Raw genomic sequence first — 7,753 nt, forward strand, 5'->3', positions numbered from 1 at the left:
AGGCTGCTGTATACACTGCAGGTGTGTAACAGACAATTTGATAGAAAACGTGCTTTTACTAATTAAGTTTGACCATTTACCTTCATCACATATAATTGCTTTAATGACGATATTAATGTCAACCAATGTCATCGGTAAACATAAAAAACGGGACGTAGATTCATATACCTTACGTTTTTTTATTTTGCTCGTAAAATTGCATCTTAGCGAGCAAATTCAGAGGGAAGCAAAGAGGAACTAATATTATGGCCAATGATGGTTGTGTCCTCCAGGGTTTCTCTGGTGAGCTGGAAACATTTGCAGAAAAGGCCACGCTCAATTCTCTCAAGCAGCTACAGCAACAACAAAAAAGGCAATAAAAAACATTCATCAGAAATAGTAGAGGAATGGGGCAATTCATTTCAGAACCATGGAAAGTAAATGTCATCAATATTTCACATTGTTTTATGGAGAAGGGACTTGATTTAATCTGGGAATCTCAAAATGACCACTAGCTATCAATTAGCATTGACAAGATTCGTGTGCTTTTCAGCGTTTTCTACTTTGTTTTGCTCTGGCTGCTCTGATGTCGCCTCCTTCTTGATCTGAGCTCATTCCTAATTCAGTGCTAGACCTTCACCATCCCTGCATTGTACCATCACTCTGATGTTGAGCTAAAATTAACACAATGTTAACAAGCTGTTATAACACTGCTACCATGGTGTTGTTATCTAACCGGCACCCTTTTCCCTGGGCCTTTAAGGAGAGGAGAGCTGAGGTGAGGGTGGCGGGGGTGGCTGCGGTCCCTTGGAGACTAGTGCAGGGTGATTTGTGGCATGAACAGACTAATGAAGTGGTAGCTGTGCCACCCTGCTTCTTTTGCAAGATCAATTCGGCCGCGTACGGAGGCATGTTTTATGAATGATGGAGACCTCCTCAGGCCATCCATATACCTGAGCTCCGGCGTCACCGCGGGCTCCCACGGGCTGGGAGGCAGGGATCCTGCAATCCTTCTTGTTTGCAACACTATACATTACGGCTCACCCCGACAATGCTGCGACAACGCCACTAACTGCTGAGGGAGTCAGAAAATAGTTAATGACTTTGTGATCTCCTCCTCTAAACATTAAAAATGATCCAACCATTATTATTGAATGCATGACTGACACATCACTGTGAGGCTGACAGGGTTTTGCAGTGATGACACTGTATTATCAAAGAGAGAAGACAGGGTGTTATCGGAGGAAGCTTTTCACCTTTAATGAATTAAAAGATAGATATTTAGTCTGTGGGAAATGAAAAATGGCTAAAAGTGACTAAGAGTCCCCTTCTCACTGCCCTTTTGTCTCCTACAGACTGAATTTGAATGCATCTGTTTGGGTAATGAGAATGGTTTACCATATTCAAATTGAGATTTTTGGGGTAAATGAATTCAAAAGTTAATGTGTATTTGTCCTGGTGATTAAGTGCTATCCCTTGTTTTTTTATGACACTGCTGAACTTACCTATAAAAACAGGTACATATTTATATACGTCCAAGTATAATTATGCCTTTTTTTGGGAGGGAAATGTAAAGTAGGATTTTTAATGCGAGACGGTATGCCCTTTGGTTCACTCAGACATGCTCTTCAGCAGAGCACGTTTCAGTAAGAAAAATCTGATGTCAGTATTTTTTGTTTTCCGAGATCACAGTGCAGCACTCATCCGAATGTTCGATGGCATTTTGAAACGAGAATGTCGTATATAAAGATGTCATGAGCGCTGCCTCCTGCGGATGAGCGCTGCCTCCTGCGGATGAGCGCTGCCTCCCGCGGCGAGGTTGAAAGACAAAAGTAGAGCACACTGAACACTTGAAGCTATGAAATGTAAAGGCTTCCCTTTATTTTCGCTTACGTTCAAAATAAAAAGGAGAGACAGAGAACTTGATTTTTGTACTTTTAACCGGAACTTTGAGATTGATTGGCTCAGGCTGTCAGTAAATCACGGGCGTGCTGACAGTAGCCTACTTTTATGATAATCTGGGCGTCAGATGCAGGTGGGATGGGTGGAAGAGGGAAGGCACTACCTTCCAATCGAGTGCTGGCAGTGGAGCTGTGGAGCCCTTTTCAGAGGTTGTGTCGAAAGGGTGTTTCGGTGTTTCCTCTCATTCTACTGCAGAATGAGTCGGCAAAAGTACCTGTAAAGGAAAAGAGTTACGCTGATGGTGGTTTAGAATACTCTGGGTAGAGAAAGTAGATTACTTTATCAATAACTACAATCAAAAGGGAAGGTGCATCACCAATAACGATTGCTTTGCCAGCAACCCACCTTGTTGAGTATTAGACATTTTATGTTACAGTATCTTTGATTCAGTAAGGAGCACACTGGAGGCTCTTGTATGTCTTACTATTGTAAAGCAATGTATTGCAGACTGTGTATCCACTGAATAAATACAATCAATAGTTTTTGTCCTTTAATACACTATGTATATAGTATTTTAATAGATTTATAAAAATGAACGACGGATTTGTGAGCGTTCGATGTACAACTCCTAATACATTCCCTAAACAAACTGCCGCTCATACACACATATATCTTACTGTTGCAACCATCTGACAGAGACACACAAACATTCACATAACAGTATATGGAACACATACTCACGTACACATACACACATATATGTTGCAAACATACTCTGCATGCACACACATACACAAACACACTCACGTGTGTGTGAATGCACGCCCACACGAGCACACGCACACACAGACACAGACACACACACACAGGCACACACAGACGCGCACGCTCACACAGACACAGACACACACACACACAGCTGAGAGTAGTCTTGCGGGTGAGATTGGCCAAGAGATAACTCAGCAGTAGTGAAGCCCTCTCTTGTTCCCCCGAGTGTTCTACATTTATTTTCCTTTATATATTATTCAAGTTAAAATAATTAATTCAGGATATCAAATCAAGATGTTGGAAATCAATCCAAACCCTCTTTCAATCTGGCTTTCATTACAGCAGTATGACTGGGGCTGGTTAAGCTCTCCTGTATTTCCCATAGTCATACTGAAGCACTTACGTGGCAACCAGTTGGCTGCTGAGGCAACTCTTTAGTTCCTATAGGCATGTTGAAGCACTTACTCTGCATCCGATTGGGCGGTTGCCTTTTTTGGTTTAACACTGATATAAAAAATGTAAAAAAGAATCACATGGCCGAAATCTGATTGGATGGTTAAACAATTACTCTGTTCATTGTTTGTTATTGTTGGGCGAGCTAAGCTGTACTGACCCTTCAACCTCATTGGTTCTAAAGGTCTCACTAGTAGTTAAACATTTCCCCCCTGTAAATAGCTGAACGGGGTAGTTTTCCATAGTTTATATAACAGCTAGAGTGACATGAAGGGGACTAGTCTAAAAAGTTTTTGATTCAAGTTGTGTCGGGGAGATGTGGAGTTGACGTTGTTTACTGTTCCGGCAGCATTCCAACAGTCGTTAGTGTCTGTCCACCAGGTTGATTTACTTCAGTTTCTCCAGCGAAGGATAAAAACAGGACATCTCATGCCGGACTGTCTGGTGTCTGTCTTCCCAGTCTTTAGTGATCGTTTCACAAAACGGTGTAACACGATCCTTCAGTGACAATTGTACATTTAGAACAACACACAAACCTTGTTGCTTTGTGCACAAATAGTGCTGTATATATATATATATATATATATAAAGGTATTCTAACATTGGAAATGAATACCGTCTTCAATTCCAGTCCTCAGCCTTTCTCCGAGTAAAGGGAAGACCTGCTGGTTTAGCAAAGGTTAAATACGAACAGACAATGTTAGGGGAACGATGCTCTCCAGGCCTGTATATCACTGCATCCTTCATGTGCTTTACTGTCTGCCGAAGACACACTGGCTACTGCTTTAATGGGACATCCTGTATGTCTGCAAGAATCAATATTCCTGTGAAATGACACCATGATGAACTTATCCTACTTTATTTTGATGGTTAGCTAATTTTGGAGCAAGACATCCCCCCCTCTCACAGACAGACATGTTATAATTTTGTGGTAAAAATGTCAATCAAGGTGGGGGGGGGGGGTGGTACTTGACTAAGAAGAAACTAGGCGGAGAGAGAAATTTATTGACGGAAAATGTATCTATATTCTCTTAGAGACACTTTTAACCTGAAATCTCCATTGTGGTGATAATTCCAGGTTGTTAAAGTGACATGGAGCCGGGGCGGTCGCCTGGGTAAAGAATGTAGGGGCCAGACCAGACAATTACAGAGCTGTATTTCACCGTACTCTCATAGGGGGATGAGCAGAGACGGGATTAGGTCAGGACACGCACAAATACACACGACTTCCACGGACATATGTACACACACACGTAAACACACACACACACAACATAAACACAGAGAGGACGAGAGGCCGGGACATAGGTGCAGGGCAAATACACACATGTACACAGCTGCCAACACATAGAGCAACACAAGCAGTTGGCCTCTAACATTCTGCAACATATCTTTACAAAGCATACGGTCATTTTCTTATTTTCAGACTTTCAATAGCCATTTTAATGCAATCTATCCAACCCGCGTTCCTGTTTAAATACAGAAGTAGGCCCACATACTCTATGTTCCTTATTGTTTTCCATCAAACTCCCTGATGCTTTGGCGTCATAGTAATGTGAAATAATTGGACAACTGACAAAAAATCTTCACATTTCATATCACATTTGAAGAAATCTATGACTATGCCCAAAGCTCTGTTAAAATGGTGGCTCACTTTAAACAATTCTGTTATTTTGCTGTCAAGTCTTCTGGGTGGCTTAGGTTGGGCGCATTAAAAAAACAACAGTCAATATATGTCAGAGAAATGAAAGTGAATAATTGCTGTAATTAATGACCTGTGGGTATTTAAAATTGACGTTGTACTCCTGAGTCTAACACTGAGCATGTCTATCGAGTATTGGAGTATGTCTCCTATTCTTAAAAATGACGGGGGGAATAGATTGCACTGGTTGGCTATGCTTACAGGACGTTGTCGGGGATTTTTGAAGAGTACACGAAATGAAAAGCCTCTCCACGAACCGCACATCAACGCAGAGCACCTCACCTCACCTTGCTTTCCAGTCACGTCAGGGCCGGGCAGCAGCGAAAGGCTGCTCTGTGACATTGAGAGACCTGTCGAAAGTGTCTGGACTTATTTCATGTAAGATAGCCTGGCCATTAGCACACTGTGACCTTTAGTACAATTTCTCTCCGGCGGATTCACACGCTCCCCTGTGTGTGTCTTTTAGTTTGAGGATGTGTGTGCGTGCGCGCGTGTGCGTTGTGTGTGTGTGTGTGTGTGTGTGTGTGTGTGTGTGTGTGTGTGTGTGTGTGTGTGTGTGTGTGTGTGTGTGTGTGTGTGTGTGTGTGTGTGCGTGTGCATGAGTGTTTGGGTGTGGACTTTGAAGATGAATATTTCTCCCCCAGTCCTTTGCTGAATGGATTGAGAGAAGAAGAACGGTGGAAGGGAAAGTATGAACATCACCAGGCCACGTTGTTGTACACACACACACACACACATACACACACGCTTATACACACTCGTACGTATAGGTGGAGCCAGACATTAGTGTGGTGTGGGGGGGGGGGGATTTTTGTTGTTTGTTGTTGCAGTAATTGAAAATTAATTCACCAGACGTCAGAAGGAATCGATAAAGAATTCATGAAAGGAAAGAGGGAGTCATTAAAAGCAATAAGGTTAGGATGAAGATGGCATCACTGAGCATACAGACACAGGAGACACACTCCCAGTCACAGAGGATGGGGTCACTCCAAATGGACCATAACGGTACAAATTACTGCAGCATAACGGTAGCAAAGAGACCAAGGCTAATAGAGGAAGATGTGTGTTTTCGTGATGGTAAGACAATAAGAAACCAAAGAACATAAATTTGTTTTCAGCTTTAACAAATGATCTAAGGTGTTATTTTCCCACAAAAAAAAACACTATTTGTGTAATGTGATGATATTTCATTAAACCCACATTCACTGTTTGATGGAGCTAAAACTGTAGGCCATTTCGAAATTGCTCGATTGTTATTCTATACCATTCCGGTCGCATAGTTTCAAACACTCAATATTTCAAAAAATGTATTATCGCCTAAGTCCAGACTACGTACGAGTGTCTTAACAGGTTCAGAGCAGTTGAGAGCACACCTTAAAACTGCCTTTCAGACATACCCTGCCATAAAGCTGCCTCAGGAAACAATGCAGCCTCTGTCATCCTGCCTGGGTTAATGGAAAATGGGATATAGTGTCCATAATATTGTGGGATAAATGATTATTGATTAGATAAAGGTTGAGATAATCATTAGCCTTCATCCATTTTACTGACTCCCTGTGACCTTTCTGCCTCTTGCTTAGATCACATTGGATTTTTCCATATGATGATTTGATCATCTCTCACACGAGCGCAGAGATGAGAGGCGAGGAGAGGCGAGGCGAGGCTGTGTACGAGGGTGTTTTCTCTCCATCTCCAGCCGCTGTAAATATACACAATCACACACACAGCAACACAACGTGTGATTGTCATTGTAACAAAATAGTCAAAAGAGAAGAAGAACATGGTTAGAATATTTTTTTATTTTTCAAAAATAACCCATGAATTTGTAGGGTATTCTTTCAGTAGTATTGTATTCATGTAGCAGGTAACAGTGTCTATATTACTAGGTATAAGTCAGCAATGCAATATTTCCTCCTGGAAACAGTGACATGGAAATGCTCTCCTTTTAAAAGCTTGACTTATTGAATTGGGCTGAATATTCCTGGTAATCACACTTTAACAAGCTCCAGATCCCGCCACACATCTGGGCACAATCAAGAGAGAAATCTGCTGCTTTTCCATTGTTCTATTCATTCACAAAGCTGCAATTTAAACATTTATTTAAAGTAAAACTGTGCTAACTACCGGGTGAAAAAGACATCACGGTTTTCACTAGTAAATTAAACATCCAAAAATGCCTCTGATGGTCCACCTTGCGCTCTTTGGCCCCAAGTCCCCCCCATTTTAACAATCAATTAAGCAGTGGAAACACTCGGAGCAGAATGTGGAAGTTTTTAGTCAAAGTGCCATTGAACGTGCTGTAGGTGAGATATTGATGTGCCTTGATCTGTAATGTCACTGGCCTGATTTCCTGTTCTCTGACTGATTCAGTCTTTCATTCTCACTCCAGGGGAGTTCCTACCCATGATTCCTTCTGCCTAAACATTATCACTCACCCACTGCCTGCACATGCTGGGAGGACAACAACATCTAGCCTGTACTAGGTCTCTACTTATGTTATGAGTGTGTGTGTGAGTGAGTGTGTGTGTGTGTGTGTGTGTGTGTGTGTGTCTGTGTGTGTGTGTGTGTCTGTGTCTGTCTGTGTGTGTGTGTGTGTGTGTGTGTGTGTGTGTGTGTGTGTGTGTGTGTGTGTGCACGTGTGCGTGTGTGTGTGTGTCTGTGTCTGTGTGTGTGTGCACGTGTGCGTGTGTGTGTGCGTGCGTGTGTGTGTGTGTGTGTGTGTGTGTGTGTGTGTGTGTGCACATGTGTGTGTGTGTGTGTGTGTGTGTGTGTGTCTGTGTCTGTGTGTGTGTGTGTGTGTGTGTGTGCACGTGTGCGTGTGTGTGTGTGTGTGTGTGTGTGTGTGTGTGTGTGTGTGTGTGTGTGTGTGTGTGTGTGTGTGTGTGTGTGTGTGTGTGTGTGTGTGTGTGTGTGTTGCAGTACTGATGGGCATCTCTGTGTGGTTGGACG

The sequence above is a fragment of the Oncorhynchus tshawytscha genome, linkage group LG04 (assembly GCF_018296145.1).
Source record: "Oncorhynchus tshawytscha isolate Ot180627B linkage group LG04, Otsh_v2.0, whole genome shotgun sequence".
NCBI classification, from domain to species: Eukaryota; Metazoa; Chordata; class Actinopteri; order Salmoniformes; family Salmonidae; genus Oncorhynchus; species Oncorhynchus tshawytscha.